The sequence below is a fragment of the Protopterus annectens genome, chromosome 12.part0 (genome assembly GCF_019279795.1).
Source record: "Protopterus annectens isolate FY-2018-M chromosome 12.part0, PAN1.0, whole genome shotgun sequence".
NCBI lineage: Eukaryota > Metazoa > Chordata > Ceratodontiformes > Protopteridae > Protopterus > Protopterus annectens.
The window spans coordinates 1,536,028,004-1,536,046,794 of record NC_056746.1 but is presented as its reverse complement, the minus strand read 5'-3'; positions in this window follow the sequence as shown (position 1 = coordinate 1,536,046,794).

Sequence of the window (18,791 nt, the reverse complement as noted above, 5' to 3'; positions counted from 1 at the left end):
AAAATTAATCCCCGCCCCCCTGGTAGGGACCATGCTATTCCACAGAGAGACATGGTGGTACTGGCCTTTTCACAGATGCCATGGTGGTATGCATGTTCCATGCACATGTGCTGTATGGGCACATGTGCAGGCTGTTGCACGGTGGGTATGTTCAAATGTGTGTGGTGCATCACTTGACAGTCATGGTGTGTCCTCGTGGTCCATCACATACTCCACAGCTAGCTACCTACACATGACCACCATACTTTGCAGTGTGGGCCCTCACGCAGTGTGGTGGTATGTCTGTGTTGTTTGGCTACATCCACATTCAATGTAGCATACAACAGTCACCCAGGCATTGCCGACAGATATGTTGTTGGCAACATGCCAGCCAATGGGTTACCTACCAATAATATACACTCTCACTCACTACAGGGTTCCAATCCATACATGGACATCGCATTGTCCCTGTGGACACATACATGGTACTGCCATGCACACATTATGTCCTCGGACACTGTCCCAATGTCACCTCCAATCTCCATAGCTGTTATATCCCGCCAAACTGGTTGTTATGTGTCTCTGCAGCAGCCCACTGAATTAACTGCTAGCCCATTCATGGACATTGTGTACCTTGACCACCACACCACCGCATCTATCACACTACACATGGGTGGTAGTGCATTGCACGGCGGTGGGACTGCATTCATACAGACATGACTGCACCATTCGGTATGGCACTGGGGCACATCCTCACATACATGCTTCACACACTCATTGACAACTTCCATGCCTTTACTGGCACCCTTGTTGGGTGTCTGTGTGCCACAGCACACCACATCCACATGATGGCCACCTGTCATACCATTGCATGGGGGGTTGGTGTAGTACAGAGGGTAACAGATCAGACATTATCCCCACATTGCCCTTCAGCACCATTCCACATTCTGGTATTGGCAATGTACACATCCACCATCACATCATACCCTGTGTCTCAGGATGTTAGGCTATGTGACTCCTGGACAGGTCACACAGTGGTGCAAGCATATCATGCTACCTACGACATGCGGTACATGTGGCATTACACAGTCCTCAGTCATGTGTCCCCTCATGTTCACTATTTGCTTACATACACAACATGCTGTCGCGAGTAATGTCCATGTCTACATGTCCCACATCTACATACCTGGCAGCATTCTAGCTCCACCAGCTCATACTGCTAACAACCATACAGGTGTCGGTGTGGCAGATATATCGTGTAGATGTCATTGTGTCAGATACATCACGGATGGTGCATACACATCACCTTTGCATAGCGACAGTCATCCACTGGGTATCACGTGGATACTGTCCCTATACATGCATATCACATTGTACATGGTTGCTGTACACACACATGCCCCACATGGTGCTGTGGTTGCCATATTCCACTGTGGCGTGGGTACACATCTGCAGGGCCACACATATCTGGACTATGTGTGTTGCTGGGACATTGGTAGCCTTTGTACTTGTGCCATACACACATCTACACATGGGCAGGGTTACTATAACACATTCGTGGTGTGCCTTCCACAATGGCTACAACTTTCCATGTCACAGTATAGTCATGCCACGATGTATACCAGGCTCAGACAGTTTACATATGCAGATGACAGACGGGGAACACATCTGTACTCATCTGCATACCACTTACACACTGGTGTCATGTACTCTGCCATGGGCCATGTCCTCCGCATTACTGATGCATGTAGTACTCCTACATGGCATTTGCAGTGGGCAGGGTGAATGAAGCAGTCATGCATATGTGCACACAAGCCACATTGCTTAGCCTGGCCTTCTGTTTACCTACACAGACTAGACACACACCATGCTGTAGAACATAGGTCCTGTGCACATCCCACAGGGACACACTGTGGCACTGGTCATGTGATAGCTCCCTTGCTGATAGGGTGACACATACACATGGGACCACCACAACAGCAGTACTGTGTAGACATGCAGTTGACATCCACCTTTGCTGTCCAGTGGACAGTACCATGGGGGGGTGGCACGACTGTGTACATTGCACATGTGTTTACACATGAACCTGCCAGACATCATTGTTTCACACATTGCACCTGCTACAGATAGCTTGGACATGGTTACTTGATGTTCCTTCCATTTTGGGTGGCTATTCTGCTACTGCTCTGTCCCATATCTGCAGGCCATACATATCCTGTTAATGTACATAACACTAGGCCATACGTCCATCATGCATGCTATGCCTGTGATACTGTGTATAATGTCTGAATGTATCCATCATGATAGCTTTACATTATACATACTTGACATGGTCACCCCTACTGTGAGGCATACGTGCACGTCGTGCACATTACATATGACATCGACAATATCTGCCCATACACATGTGTGCTGTGACACTATACATACATGTCCTATCCCCTGCTGTGGCACTTCATTGTTGGACATCCACTGCCAGCATCAGCGTGGGTGGTGGCATTGTTCTGTGTTTTAAATCACAATGGCACCCCTTGGCCTATCCCAGCTGTGTACATGATGTCCCACTGCTGTGCACACGGTGTCCACAGTGGTTGGTATACTCAGCAGGTTAACAGTACATAACCACCTTTCACCACTCTCTCCTTTATGGACAGGTATCTTTACTGACAAACGCCGTTCACATACAGTGCCGATTCATCATACATATCATGCGTTACACACCAGTACATCTCGTGGGTTCTACATACCTTTCCTGTATTGCTTTCCGTATTCCATTTGTGTCTCGCTACTGACAAGTGATCGGCTCTTGTAGGAATAACGTCTTTGTTCGGTATGAACATACAGTTTGACTATCCTGGGAGTCTTCCTTATATCTGTCGTCACCTGCAGCATGTGGGTTCATCACACCAATAGCTGTTCCTCGGTGTGTACTTATGCGCATATCACCTGTACATCTCCTCCATTCGTACGGTACTCGTCGGAACTAGGCCATGGTTCATTCATCGTCTGGGCGTTGGTTATCTGCACTACCTTCGTGGGGATGGTATGTATTGTGTTATATTATGTGTGACTACAACCGCTATGTGTGGCGTCAGGTACATTTGGCTGTGGTGTTAGCCTTGGATTGTGTGTGTTGGGTATGGTATTATGTTCCACATGTGGGTGTCCGTGTCCTGCCGGCATCTGTCGATGGCGTTTTGCATTCTGATGTGTAACATAGCTCTTGTATTTCTGTACACAATGGATGCAGGTATGCATCCGCTGCTGATAGTGGTTCCCACGCGGGATGTTGCGGGTATGCCGCTGTCATTAACTGCCTGTATGTTTTTGCTATTTCGGATTGTATCCCTTTGATATGTGTGATGGGGTATATCGGCGGCTGTGGGTGACGGGTACGGGTTGTGGGCCTTGCATTTGTACATACACGGTATGCTTCTGTGTGTGCTCCATCCCTGCCTGGGGAGTTACAAGTTACCTGTCTGTAGTTCTAGGAGTGTAGGTTTTGTTGATGTCGTCTGCTGTCGGTACCACCTGCTTGTGTGCTTCCTGCATGTATTCCTCCGTCACATCTGTAGTATATCTGCAGCTGTTCGTAGGTGCCGACTATCCCTTGGCATTTTGTCACGGATATTTACGGTCATTGTGGTCCTGTACTTGGGACGGCCTGTATGCTACCGGTTGCCACCTATTCGGGTGGCGATTGCTTGTTTAACACTCGTAGAACACACAGCGGTGTTTACAGGATGATACGTGTCCACGATCGGTGCCGGGGTAGCACATGCGTATTTCCGCGGTACATAACTATTGCTGCGTAATGTTGCCGATATATCGTATTGGAATTAACATATCGGCGCCATACATACGGTGATGGTTTGTACATGCATCCTTTGCATGTCATGTTGGCTATACTCCTGTGGTACATTCTGGGAAATTTTCGATTTGCATCGTTTTACGTCGCCACACGCCTAGCCAGTGAGGAGCTCTCAGTACTACTTTGTGGGTACTGCTATACATACGCCTGTGGTTCCTATACTGTATGCCTACACATGTCATTCCACTCCGCCTGTCACATGCCACCTACATACACATTTTATAGTGTCACACACATTACACTGGCACAGCGGAACGCACGACACCCTCACCTCACACATGGACATACTGCCGCTTTCGCAGGGACGGTTGCACACAGTACCTATGTTGACCACATTGCCGGCGGCGGTGTCTACCTCCGCCCTCATATCCTAAGAATATTACACGCACATGTCCTGTTACTGTATCGTGGCCTGGCGATCATCCCGAATGGCGAATATGCATTTAGGTCGGTTGACCTTTCCATGGGTGGCCTTCCTGCTCTGTCCACCCTCCGGATAGTCGGGTTGTCGTTGAGTATGTTTACTATTGTGAGAGTGCGCATCTTACTGCATCTGTAACCTTGCATCCCTGTGATTCCCTGTTTAACTTGTTGTACTTTATATCTGTGTATGTGTACATATATTTCTACGTGTGTAATGATATCTATATCCATATTTGTGTATGCACATATGTACATATGTAGACACCTTGCGCCGAACGTGGCAGCATATGGCTACACCGTCTGCTGTCGGACCCGCGTGCGGTTGAGGTGTTGGCGTTCCATGCTCCGCTGGCTGTTGGTTGTGCAGTGTTTGGGTGCTACCTATGTTGGAGTCACACATGGGACCGCCCATACAGTACACATTACGGGTGGCCATGTTTGTGTGCCATCCATTTCACTGTGTGTGCAGGTAGGGAGGTGTCAGTCCATGGGGCCTACGCTGTCAGAGTATGTGCTATACGTTCCCTCTTTGCCAAGGCATAGGCATATTGGGTGCGCCTCCGTCTGCCTACTGGGGCTGGCACAGTGTGTTCATGGCTGAACGCCCTGTGCCTGTGCTTGCCTTGGCAGTTGTGGCGGGCTTGGTGGCCCTACACCATTATGTCCCTGCAGCAGCTGTTTCCGCAGGATCATATTATGTAGCATAGCACATACTATGAATATGTGGGCACATGTGCCTGGAGAGTACTGCAAGGCTCCACCAGATGTATCCAAGCACCGGAACCGTGATTTCAACATCCCAAACACATGCTCTATGATTATTCTGGTTTGTGCGTGTGCCTCATTATGGCGTTCTTGCATGTGTGTGTGTGCATTTCTGATGGGTGTCATCATCCACGGCTCCAATGCGTAGCCAGCATCCCCCACAAGGTGACCTTGTGTGATGTCCCCCCTGGCGAATACCTGATACAGCTGTGAGGCATGCCAGATATGGGAGTCGTGGTAGCTTCCGGGGCTGCCAGCACACACATCCATGATAATGCCCTGCACATTGCACACGAGCTGGCAATTGATGGAGGGAAATCCCTTGCGGTTTATGTAGCTTCTACCCTGCTCACCGGGTGGTGACTTGATTTCTATGTGCGTACAGTCTATCGCACCCAGTACCTCCGGGTATTGTGCCACACGGTGGAAGTGGCGCATATTGCTAGCCAACTCCTCCTGAGATCTGGGGAAGTATATATACTCATGGGCATGTCGTAACATGGCATCCAGAAACTGGTGTAGTACCCTGGATGCTGATGCCTGTGAGATGCCCATTATATCCCCGGTTGGCCTTTGAAAGGTACCTGTTGCCAGTATTCGCAAGCTTACACATACCTTTGCGTCCACTGGGATGGGCTCCCCTCTGTTGTCTCTTGTTCTCAGGCTTGGCCGGCACAGCTCCACTATTTGCTGTAACGTGTCCCTGTCCACCCTGTAACGCTCTACTATCTCCAGGTCTTGCAGCCCCTGGTAGGTCACCCTTGGTCTGAACACTCTCCTTCTCCTCTGAGGCCTACGGTAGTTGTCGGCACCCTCATCCGCAACTCCGTCTGTCTCTAACACATGCCGATGCATCACGGCCACGGCAGCACCCAACATATACATTTTAAAAGTTCCCCGTGTGTTTACACCGTAAGGCGCAGCGTTTGGGAATACGCGCTGTGTGTTGTGTGCATTCCCACTTTATAGTGTTGTGCTGTACACCCGGTGATGTCATTGGGTGTGTCTCTGCTGCCGTATCTGTGGGTTATCTACCGTGTTTTACCGTTGGCACTGCAACGCTGTTGCCTTTGGTGTTACATTACACTTGCCTGCATTAGTTTAGCTTTACACCTTACTTTACTGTTTCTGCACGTTGCACCTACTATTTACGGCAGTGCATCCTGCAGGCACATGACATGTCATGCATTTTGTCTGCCGCCGTTATGCTAACTCTCTCCTTGGCTGTGCTGTATCGGTTCTTCGCTGTTTGCATTTCTGCAACATCCACTACTTTCTTTGCATTCTTATTCCTCCCCTTTCCTGTTTTGCAGATTTCTGCATGCAGAGTTGTCAGCTGCCGCCGATTGCCCTCCGTCGGTTGATTGGTGTTAATTGCTCATTACGACTCCAATTACACTGCTTCCGCATTTCCTCATATTCTCCGCATCACCTTCCTGTATCCATGGTTGTTGACGGGGCAGCCGTCACATGACTGGTTTGGGGAACGTAGTCATCCTCGTGCACATGCATCTGTGCGCGCATTGTATACTCTCAGCATCTATTTCCTCACACGCCGGTCCTGATGCTGTGATGTGCATTGTACAGCCCAGGTTTGCTGGGCTCCAATGTGCTTCCTCCTACAGCGGCACACCCCTCTGCGATTGACAGGTATTCCCTCTAGGCCACTCCTCGGTGTTTTACCACTGCGCCGTTTGGTGCAGCCTTACGCCGGCGGGGGTTTTGCGATTCAGTATTATCTGCCTCATTTGCATGGCATTGACTACTAATACATGGTTACGGCGCAGACACCGCCACTCCTTGGCAACCCTTGGGCTGTGGTTGTGGCTTTCCATTCATACTATGGTGTATTGTGGCTGTGATGCTGATGTGTCTTATACTGCTCTTTTATGGCATTGTCATATTACTTCATTGTTCCTCACCTTCCGCGGACATGTCCTGGGGTTCTGCTGTGGTTTTTGCGTACATGATATTTATGTCGGTATTTACATTTTCAGCAGGTTTTCCTTTGACATTCTCGGTTTCTTTCCACATTGCCATGTTGCACCACTATGACACATGATGTTGGCAGCCTTCCGTTACTCCTATGTCATGTTTGGATATATTTAAACCGTTTTTTTTGGTTTACATTGCCGTGCTGTTATGCTACGCCCGCGCCACTTCGTGAATCGCTACTTGCCTTCATTTGCATGGTGCAACACCGCACATGGGGTATTTAACATACCTACGCCAGAGGCGGCGCAACTCCGGCGTACGCCGCTGATGCATGTGGGTTTGGATCGTACCTAAATCGCTCGGCGGCCATGTCTGGCGTTGTGGCGCCTATGCCATGCGTGCGCCTGGCGCAAGGTTCATGAATCCCGGGGCTTGTCTATCTTCTTCTAAAACAAAGAATACAATTTTTTTGAAATCAGGACAAATGAGTGTATGTCTAGCTAGTGAATTTGTTTTGTCTTTCTTTTTAATAGCCAAATTATGCTCATATATTCTGTGTTTTAAACTTCTTACAGTTTTTCCTATGTAGTAACATTCGCAGGACATGCATGTAGCAATGTATACAACATATTCACTGTTACAATTGTAGTAGTTTTTTGCCCAAAAAGTTTTATTTGGGTGACTGAGAGTTACAAAGGAAGAATTACTAATGAACCTACATTGCTTGCAGTTTCTGCAAGCATAAGTGCCCTTTTTGTCACAACCTACTCTAATGCTACTAGTGGTTGAATTATTTCCAAATTCTACCATGTTCTTAATATTAGTTACTTTCTTATATGTGAATCTGGGTGCTAGTCCTAATATTGCCACTAACTCTTTATTCTCAGGTATAACTTTCCAATTGTTCTTTATGATGTTTTTGATGTACCACATTTCATTAACTATAGGTATGGAAAAGGCACTCATGTACTTCAAAGATCTATTTTCCAGTTCACCTAATGTGTTATCAATCACTGGACCTACCATTACGTCAGTTGAATGCAAAATGGGTGAAGCCACCCCCCTTCTTAATACCATAACTTCATTTTCTATCTTTTTTAACCACTCCAGGGTATAGCCTCTAGGTATGAAAAGTGATCTCAAAAAAAGAACTTCTTCTAAATAAATGTCGTTGTCAGAAGTTAATCTACTAAGCCTGATGATTTGTCTTTTTATGACTCCCCTTTTCATATGTTGTGGATGTAAACTGTCTTTGTGTAGGTATTGATTAGCGAATACTGGTTTTCTATAAACCTTACTCACAAACTTTTTTCTCTCCATGTCTATCCTTAAATGTAAATCTAAATAGTTAATGGATTCCCCAAATCCACTGATTATAAAGTCCAAGAAGTCTGTAGTGGAACTGAGGTCCCTAACCAGATCCACAAATTCATCATAGTTTCCATTCCATATAAAAAACTAATCATCTATGTATCTATAGTAGACTTGAACTTTGTTGAAACTTGGATATTGGTTTAAAAACTTCAGTTCCCAGTTCACCATAACTACATTTGCAAATGCAGGTGCTATCCTTGCTCCCATTGCTACTCCGGAAACTTGTTTGTACAGATGTTTGTTAAATTTGAAAAAAATATTATTTAAAACCAAATCCATCAATCTGCAAACAGTGTTAACTCTTTCACCAGTGAAATTAGTGTTGGTAGTAAGGTACTCTCTAAGATATTCAATACCCCTTTTTTGGTCAATGGAAGTGTATAGGGACTTAACATCTAAAATACCAAAATAAATTTGTCTTTCTGTTATATTGTAATCTCTCAGCACCAATGCAGTTCAAAATAAAACAAAGCAAACAAAAGCAACAGCTGCAGAAAAGTCTACCATAATCATTATATGCCAAATCGAACAAATACATTTTTAACACATACCTAAAGCCAGCAAGTGTGGGAAACTCCCAAAACCAGAGGTAGCAGATTTTACAAGTAAGGGGCCCGTTAATAAAATTAATGGAAACCAGAGGTTTCTAGGTTCACCTATGGAACCACCAGCAGCTCCTGAGAGGATAAACTGAATTCCCAAGCAAGGCAACATGCACCTTTAGAGAGGGACCCAGGTTGTGGATGGACAAATATCTGGTGCCAAATCATGGACTGAAACTAAATCCCCAAAAGCGCATTACTGTATCCAAATGAAAGTAATCTGCCCTGGGGAACATCCACATTGACAATATGCACCCTAAGAGATGACCCAGTCGTTTGAGATTTAGGAACTTAGTGACCTAACTTTCAATCAAAATGTGGACATTGCCATACGGCAGTCTTTTTATATTGCATAGCTTATTAACAAAGGGATTGTGTCTAGATACAAGTATGCCATTGTCCCCCTTTACTCAGCCTTCATTAGGCCAGTCATTGAGTTTAATGCCCCCTTTGCATGTGACTGTCCGAACACATGCAACAACCAGAATGGCCGCAGAGATACCTTACTGAAAGGATACAAGGCCCAAACAATATGTCCTACATGGATTGACTCACAGGCTTGTCACTATGTTTGGTACCCTACCGACTGCTAAGAGCTGACCTGAGTCTGGAATACAAGACATCCTCTGACCAAATAATTACTCATTTACTGCACGTAAGCCAAAATTTACCAGAAATACTTGGTTTAGGGATCTTAACCTCTTCTGCAACATCAGCAAAAAAATTTGTTGGGACAGGTTTATCTCACAGATGATACTACTGCTGTTCTGGAACAGACTCCCCATCATACCTCTCAACCTGGAATCATAAAAAATCTAGACAAAGGCCCATGAAAAATAGGTACAACTGGCCAAAAATCTGTACACTGATTAACGTAAAATTTACATATATAATGATGTAACCCCAGCCACTTCAATGGAATTATGGGATACCAACTTTTAAAACACAAACTGAACAGAAAAAATATGGTCATGAAACACCAGCACTGCTTAAATGAAAAGGAAATGCTTGTTTAGTGCTGCTGCATGTGTTGTTAAACAAATTAACAGACTGTGAGGGTTAATAAATAATTATCATGTGAATGCAAGGCTAGATTTTTTAATATCCTCACATACCTATAGCCTTGTAAGTACCTATGAACCTATTTTCTCTGTATTACTCATTAAAGGAAGAACTTTTTATCTGAAACAAATTAGTTCCCCTAGTAGTATCTGCTCTAAGAAGGACAGCACACAAGCATTTAGATGTCAGACAACCCTGTGTGGAATATTAAATGCATATTAACTGTATGGCTGATTTTTTTTTGACTAGAAAAATGATAACTCACACTCTCTCTAACACATGCACGCACACACACCCACACACACACACTGTAGTTTGTCCAAAATATGCACAAGCACCAAAAAAAAAAAAAAAAAAAAAAAAAAAACATTTCCCCAAGCGATCCCTTCATGAACAAGCACCAGAATGAAACACTTCCCCACCTATCCCTTCAACAGTTTGTCCAAGTATGTACAAGCACCAAATCTTGGTTTCTGAAAACAACCTTTGTTATGAGTGTAGAAGGCAACAGCTGAAAATTATGCATACATTTATTGAGTACACCCGGGAAAACAGCCAAAGAAATGTGTGCGTTTCTAAACGCAAAGCAGTGTGAAGAGAGGGAAGCATGCAATATGACATTGTAAGTAGAAAGTGACATTTTCTGGCTACACTCCCATCTTTAGTCTATTGTTTTAGTTCTTTTTTTTTTTGGAACATGTCACTTACTCAAGTAATGCAAAATAATGTATTGCCAATTTTATTACTAAAATAAACATTTTTAATGTGAGTTGTTTATATTGCTTTATACCATATCAAGGCGTTTCAGTTTAGTATAATAGAATTTTGCAATATTCAGAGTCAAGTTTCAGTTTCCTCCTTGAATGAAAAATAAGACTGAATTTCTTTCCTTGCAGATATATTGTACTCTGGCAAGACTTTCACTGTAACATATTTTAATAGCTACTTTTCTAAACCATTTTTAGTATACCTCTGAAATTCTTTTACATTTTCTTGTGTTTTTGTTAACTACGGTATTTACCAGTAATCTCTAGATCTTTCATGGTCTGGATCATTGTCTTTAAACCATTACAACTGAGATCACTGCTTTTTGCCAACTCAGCAAATATTTTTTTTCTCCAGGCCCCAGCGCCTATCCTTACCTGTAATGCTCTGCACTCCTTGCTTTTCTCCATATCTTCTTTGTTGCTCAATGAGCTAACATGAAAAATGCCCTGGGCTAATTTCTCATTGTTCAGTAGCATTTTGCAAGTGGTGCATTTTTCTTAGTTGAGAATTTGTCGTTTACCGACTGGATATTGTTAGATTGCTTTTAAGGTAGCATCCATCCTTTATTAACTTTTTTGCACTTTATAAGATTTCTTACCCCTTTCTCTCTAGGCTGTTTCTTTTGCCCATGCCCTAACACCAAGATTCACTCCCTTTATCCAGTACTGAGAGTTTGTTGGTTTTTTTTTTTTTTTTTTGGTATTGCTGGTTTTCACTTTAACTTGTTCACTGCTTTGCTGTTAAAAGTGTTACTGTTATTCACTGTACTTCAGTGCAGTACTATGAATAAGCTGGTTAGATTTAAGAAATATAGACTGAGATTTGCAAAGTCTTCAACAGAAGGACTTTAATTCATGGTAGGAGCAAACTTATTTTGAACATATCAATGTCCAAAGATTGTTTATTCCATCCTGAGCATTCTGTTTCTCAGAATTCTAATGAGTCGGCACAAGAGCTTTCCATATCAAAGACCAAAAGTTGGATTCTTCTTACAGCAGTCTTTTTTTCCAAAGAGACCCCCATGATGTCTTTCCCAAGGAGACTAGACAGAAAGAGGGAAGCTGTTACAGTGATTATACCCTGCAAAGCTGTAGATAAGTGCAGTGGAGCAGCATCTGACTAGGACCTCTAAATGGGATGGTCTTAACTTTCAAAATATTTTTATCCTAAAACGGCTGGTGCTGTTTCCACACAGAAAATATGCAGAAGCACTAAAATGACACAAAGTAAATTATTTTGCCCAATCACTTAAGCACACTGACCATGTATGCACAAGACTTCATTCACACCAAAATGAAACATTTCCCACAACGAGCCATTCCATTCCCTTCAGTAGTTTCAAGTATGCACAAGCACCAAAATGATTACATTTCTCCCAGACCTCCAGTCCCCACTAATCCCTTCAAGCAGTATGTCCATATGTACAAGCAACAAAATGAAACATTTCCCCCACTGCACCGATCCCTTCAGCAATGCAAAGTCTTCCATTCGTAGTCTGGGACTTTGCATTTTGTTGTAGTAATCCATGAAGAGCAGTGCGTAGTTATGCGAACCACAGACTTTCAGAATGACAACAAAAATGCAGAGGCCATTTTATAAAAACAGTCACCTCCAGACCCTCTCGCAAAAGTGCAATATATTAACTACACGCACACACACACACACACACACACACACACACACACACACACACACACACACACACACACACACACACACGCATACACACACACACACACACACACACACACACACACACACACACCTAGCTTGCTAATTATACATCATAAAAAATTATACTCAGTGTTTCTGAGGCAGTAATATCCAGGCCAACATTTTTGGAGGATAATGCAATTAAAAGACTAATATGCACCACTTGACTTGTTGTTTACTCACAGAAAAGTGTATCTTAATGATTCATTTTTATGTCATAGTTCTTGGAATTTGCATACAAGTAGATGAGTACTGGGTAGTAGCTAGAAGCACAACAGCTATGTGGTTATGCAAACTTGCAAAGCACGGACTTTCAGGATGACAACGAAAATGGAGGCCATTTTTTACAAAAATGAAACAGTCATCTATCGCAAAAGTGTAATAACTACACAGTACACACACACACACACACACACACACACACACACACACACACACACAGTTAGAATCATTGTCATTTTCTTTCTTTTTTTTTTTTTACCTGGAGGAGCTGGGGCTGGGGGAAGAACCAATCAAAATAAATGTTCTCATAATTTCTTCTCTGCAGAAGAGAAGACTGATCCAACGACTGCTGCAATAAAGTAGTACGTAACGAATGGCTTCGTCTTGCCTTGTTCTAATTAATTTTAAACCAAAAAAACACTACTCTTTCTACAGCTGCTCTCAGTCATCCAGACCTCCAATCCTCTCCACTGCTCCATTTGTTGACTGACTTCATTCTCTCTCTCTGATGCTGCTACTACAACCACATTGCCATACGGAAACAGATAAACACAAACAGACTGAGAAAGAGTACAGTATGCACCCCCTCGAGCACTCAGCTGAATTCCGACAGGTTGGCAGTCTCCTCATGAAGCTGACGTCATTGCGCATGCCCCTACACGTGATGACGTCAGCAAAAATTCACCAAAAAATAAAAATAAGAAAAAAATTAGAAATTCGGGAATTAAAGGGGCCACTCAGGAATTCATGGCAACCCATTATTTTGACCTCAAAACCAGTAAATACTGAGGAATTCGGTACGGTTGAGAGGCATGAATGTAAACCATGACAGGTGACCTGTACAATAGAAGAAACTAGAAGAAACTAATTTATTTAAAGCAGATTTTTCCTCACAAGAACAAAAGTAGAAAAAAACATTTGTCATACTTTCACAATTTGTAAGGACAAACTTTAATATATTGGCCTGATAATTCAAAAATCTGAAAATCAAAGTTGCAGAAGTATACAGTTTTTTTTTCCCATACCAATCAATCATTTTCCCATCCTTATCAGAAAGAGAAGGTTTGGAATTAACTAAGTGCTTAGCAGCTGTGGGATCAACTAAAGCTATAAATGCCAGGTCAGGTTTGGGAACAGTGTATAAAAACTCAAAAGACAGAAAAACTTTATACATCCAATCTGCCTTTTTAGAGGCAGCTGGATGACTATCAAGAAAACTGCAAACAGTAACACACACATGCTCTAAAGCAGACAGAACAGGAAGAATAGGTGTAGGTTCAGGAAAATCATTCTGAAACAACTCATAGTATTTTCTGAGGAACTGAGAAACCAACGGTGTAGCCAGATATACTCTTTGTACTCTACAGAGTGCATTTTCTTCAGGGCATCATTTGGAAACATTGCAGCATTATCAAGCCATATCATGCCTATAACCATCTAACTTAATACCTCTAACAACATGTATATAGTTTGCTTACAGAGATGATTGCAAATTGAAAAACAATACCACTAACAAACTTCTATTAAGGAGCTGAAAATGTTATATTAAGTGCTGGTGGGGTAACAGCTTGGGTGATGTGTTCATTTTTTTTTAATGCCAGTTAGGTTGGGGGCAGCGATAAGAGATTTGATAGTACAAAAAGGAAATCACTAACTGCACCCCTGTGAGAAACTTCAGTGCTCTCCCAGTAAAAACACTGTCTCATTCTAGCAATAGTCTCAGAGAAATAGACCCCCCACACACAGAGGAAATATCAGAAAAGGGGCTCTCATCTGAGTCTGAATTAGAAATCTGAGGAAAAATCATTAAATCCATCTCTGCAACTTCTGGTTCAGATTCAGAATCTTGACTTCTGTCAGGAAAAGAGGAATCTCTCTTACTTTTTTCAGAAACTACATACTTTACAAGAAGGATCAATAGTCTGAATTAAACTCAGAGCCAAAGTCCAGTAAATCACTCATATCCAAAGAAATTTGAGGAAGAATAGATACATACTTGGTTTTCTGTTTCTTTTTACAGAAACAAATGGGGCCAATCATGTTACTAATGGCAACAGCTGCTTCTCCAGCAAATTTTTACAGAATTCTGACACAAAAGAGAAACCTTCCCTGTTTCATCTCCCCAGAATGACGTGTGGCTCTTCCTTGCCTACTGGGGGAACCCTGACGGATGCTAGGGATCTGGCTAACCTCTGGTCCATAGTGGCTATAGGTACTACACCAGAGGCCTCCAGGGTAAAAGATGAATGGTCTGAGGAACAGCAAATGGCCACTGCAGAGTTACCAACCTGCAGCAGAGGTAAATTGCTAGCCAGCTGTCTTGTCAAAGGCTGTTTATTTATTTATTTATTTCCAGTTTGGTGACCGGGGAGGTCCACTGGGCTCAAAAATCCTGTTTTCAGTGGAGGCCTGAGGAGAAAAGCTCCTTAATACAAAGTGAAAACTACCTAATTCACAATACATTGTACAAAGTAGAAGCTACATAATTCAAAATACAACAAGAAAATACCACAAAATACAATACACACTTGCAAAAGGTACAGCAAACAACCTGTAGGTGTTAAATAGCAAACTAAGCACAGTTAAACTGCAGGATATATACAATATACAATACATATCTACATGTTTGAAGCTTGAGAACAATAGTAGAGAGTAGAGTTTGTTCAAATAGGTCAGAAATGTCTGATAGTGATCTGAATGTAGTTATCAAGGGAATAATCCCTGGTGGGTAAGGAAAAAAATAAAAGTGATCATGTATTAAGTTAGGTATGTAGAGTGCAATTGCACTTCCAACTGTGGGAGAGGTAGAAATGGAGCTGGATTTTGAAGAGTTCAAAGTTTTCAAAGATTCTTAGAGATGGAGGAAGAGAGTTCCATTTGTTGGCTAAGGTAAAGGATAGTAGTAGCTGACCAGCGGGACAATTTGGTTTGTACACAGAGATTAGATTCTGGTGGGCAGATCTTAGAGGTCTGTGAGGGGTGTATGAAGGTAAGATGTTTGCAAGTGCTGGACAAGTATTAGGTTTGAAAATAAGCTTGTGAGCTGTAAAGAGTTGGAGGTAGTCCAGGTAATTGGGAAGTTCTAGCCATTGCAGCTGGTGGAGAGGTATACAGTGGTGAGTAGAGTATTTGGATGTAGTTGCGAACTTTGAGATTTTGTTGCAGCAGGTTTCAAGTTTAGAAGAGATGCAGGAAGATAGGTTGGTTAGTAAGGGAGCACCATACATCAGAGAGGGTAGTAAGTAGGTTGAGGCGAGGGTCTGTTTAGTTGAAGAGGAGAGGAAGTATAAGTTTCTGTACAGCATGCCAAGTTTCTGATGGGTTTTCTTAATATTTAGTTGAATATTGGTATTGAATTTTAGATGCTCAATCAATAGTAATCTCAAGAAGTTTGGCAAAAGGAACAATTTCTATAGTGGAGTTAGTATGGCTGATTATTTAGAAGTAGGTTTTGTCGAGAGGGATAGATTTTGATGGGGTGAATAGTAGGATTTGTGATTTGTTGCCATTTAGGGAGAGATGATTTTGAAGCATCCAGTCCTCAGTAGTTGAGAAAGCAGTTTGAGTTTTAGTTTGGAGTTCAAGGAGGATGGAGGCAGAGCAAAATAGGGTAGAGTCATTTGCATATTGTACTATTTTGGTGTTAGGAATGATTGTGTGGAAATCATTAATGAAAATATTAAAGAGCAGTGGGCCGAGTATGGATCCCTGGGGTACTGCAGTTGGGGTTGGAAGGAAGGCAGAGGTGCCAGTTTTCCATTTCACAGCCTGGGATCTATCAGAGAGGTACCTGCTGAACCAGGTAATAGTGTTTTGTGAGAGGTTAAGTTTAGAAAGGTGGGTAAGAAGGTGGGTATGGGAGACAGTATCAAAAGCCTTGGAGAGGTCGAGCAGGACTGTGGATACTAGATCCCCGAAGTCACGGGCATGGTTTACTATGTCTAGAAATGAAAGAAGAGCTGTTACTGTGCTATGGCCAGGGTGGAACCCATGTTATGTTGAAGTGAAGAGTTGGTTATTTGTAAGGAATGGCATTAGCTTCAGGTGGATACATTTCTCAAGAATTTTTGAAATAGGGGATAGAATTGTTATGGGTTGGAAGTTGTAGAAGTTATTATTTTTGACTCCTTTGTGGAGGGAAGGATAAAGGTGGTATGCCACAGTTTAGGGACATATGATTCCTGAATGGATCTATTGATGAGTATACTAATGGGGACGACAATGCTGTCTGCTGCTAGTTTTAGAAAGGGAGAGGGGATGTTGTCAGGGGCATTGGAGCATGACTTAAGTTTAGAGAGAAGTTTTTTATGTATGACGTAGCGATGGGTTTGAGATGAAATGTAGGAGGAGAGTTTAGGAAGGAAGATTGGGGAGAGGATTTTAGATGGGGGAGGAGTTGTTGTTGGGGAAGGTTTTGGTGAGTTCTGCTATGGAGTTAGTGAAGAAGGAATTGAAGAGTGTAGCTATTTCGGTGTCAGATTTGCTAGTGTTGGGGCAAGGGTTGTTTTTGGTGCCTGGATTGAGAAAAGAGTTGATGGATTTCCAGAACTGTTTGGGTTTGTGGAATGAGTAGTCTGGAGTTTGATATAGTATGATTTTTTTATCCTGTGTAATACATTTTTTGGCTAGGTTGCAGAGTTTGTATTTAAGAAGGGTGTTGGGGTGCTTATTGCTAGGTTGTTGAGTTTGTATTTAAGAAGGGTGTCAGGGTGTTTATTGCGGTGATAGAGTTTCCAGGTCTTGTCCCTTTTTTGCATGAGAGTTTTGGTATCCTTAGTAAGCCAGGGGGCGGAATTGGTCTTTATACGTTTTGTTCTTGGAGGGGCTTGGGAGTTTAGGGTATCTAAGAAGGTTGTGTTGAAGAGTTCTACAGCATTATCTAGAGGAAGGGTAATTAGATTGTCCCAGTTTATAAGTTTTAGCAAATTGGAGAAAGTTGGAGCGTTAAAGTTTGTAAGATTCTGAGTTTGGATATATTGGTGTAGGTGAGGAGAGGAGGGAGTTGATCTATGGATAAAGGCTGGTAAGTGATCACTAATGGAGTCTGGTAAGGTGTCAATGAGGGAGATGTTATTTGGGAGGGAGACAAGGATCCAGTCCAATATGGACCCTGGGGGTTACTTTTCTTATGCCTGGTTATGGCATTGGTAAGTTCAGAGAAGTTATATAGATTGATGGCTATGGTGGGACTTTTGGCAGTAATTTTGTTCCAGTCAATGTTTACATCTCCTAGGATGTATGTCTCAGACTTGATATTGGTTGAGGCCCATTGAAGAATTTTCTCAAGAGTATTAGTATTGTTACCAGGCTGTATATAGAGGGTTATGACACAAATGTTTTTATGATTATTTAGTTTAAGGGTTCCTATGACTAGTTCAGCAATGTTGAACTGAGGAATAGGATTTTGCTAGGGGGTGATGGAAAGTAGGCTGGAGTAGATAAGGGCCACTTCTCCTCCCTTCCTTTTTGAGTGGTCATGTCTAAGAGCTTGAAATCCAGGAGGTAGGATTTCTGAGTCAGATATATTGGGTTTTAGCCATGTCTCTGACATGGCTACTATGTCAGGTTGGGCATGAAATAACCAAGTGTGAAAATGGGCTATTTTGTTTTTTAGACTCCGGGCATTGATGGTTAGGAGTTTGAGACATTTAGGGTTGGAAATATGGGTGGTAATAGGGGGGGGTTGAAGTGTTGGTTGTAATGGGTCCTGGATTGGGGTGTATGTTACCTGCTAGGCATAGGCAGTTGAAGGGGAATGAGTTCAGGGATTTGAGTTTATGTTTGGAGTTTAGAGTGAGGAACAGTAATGATTTAGGAAAATGATGTTTTGTAGAGATAGGATGTTTTAGTCTGAGGTAGAGAAATGGGTGTGATTGAATTAGGTTGGGAGATATAGTGTGGAGTTAGATAAAGGGATGAAGGTTGTTGAGGGTGATGGTAGGGTGTGGAGGGGATAGAATTGAAAGGGGTAGTCTGGGAGAGGAATAGGAGATAGCATAGTATAGAGGAATTAGAAGTAGTAGGCAGAGGGAGGGGATGAGAACGGTTTGACGAGACAGAGTGGTGTAGGATTACAG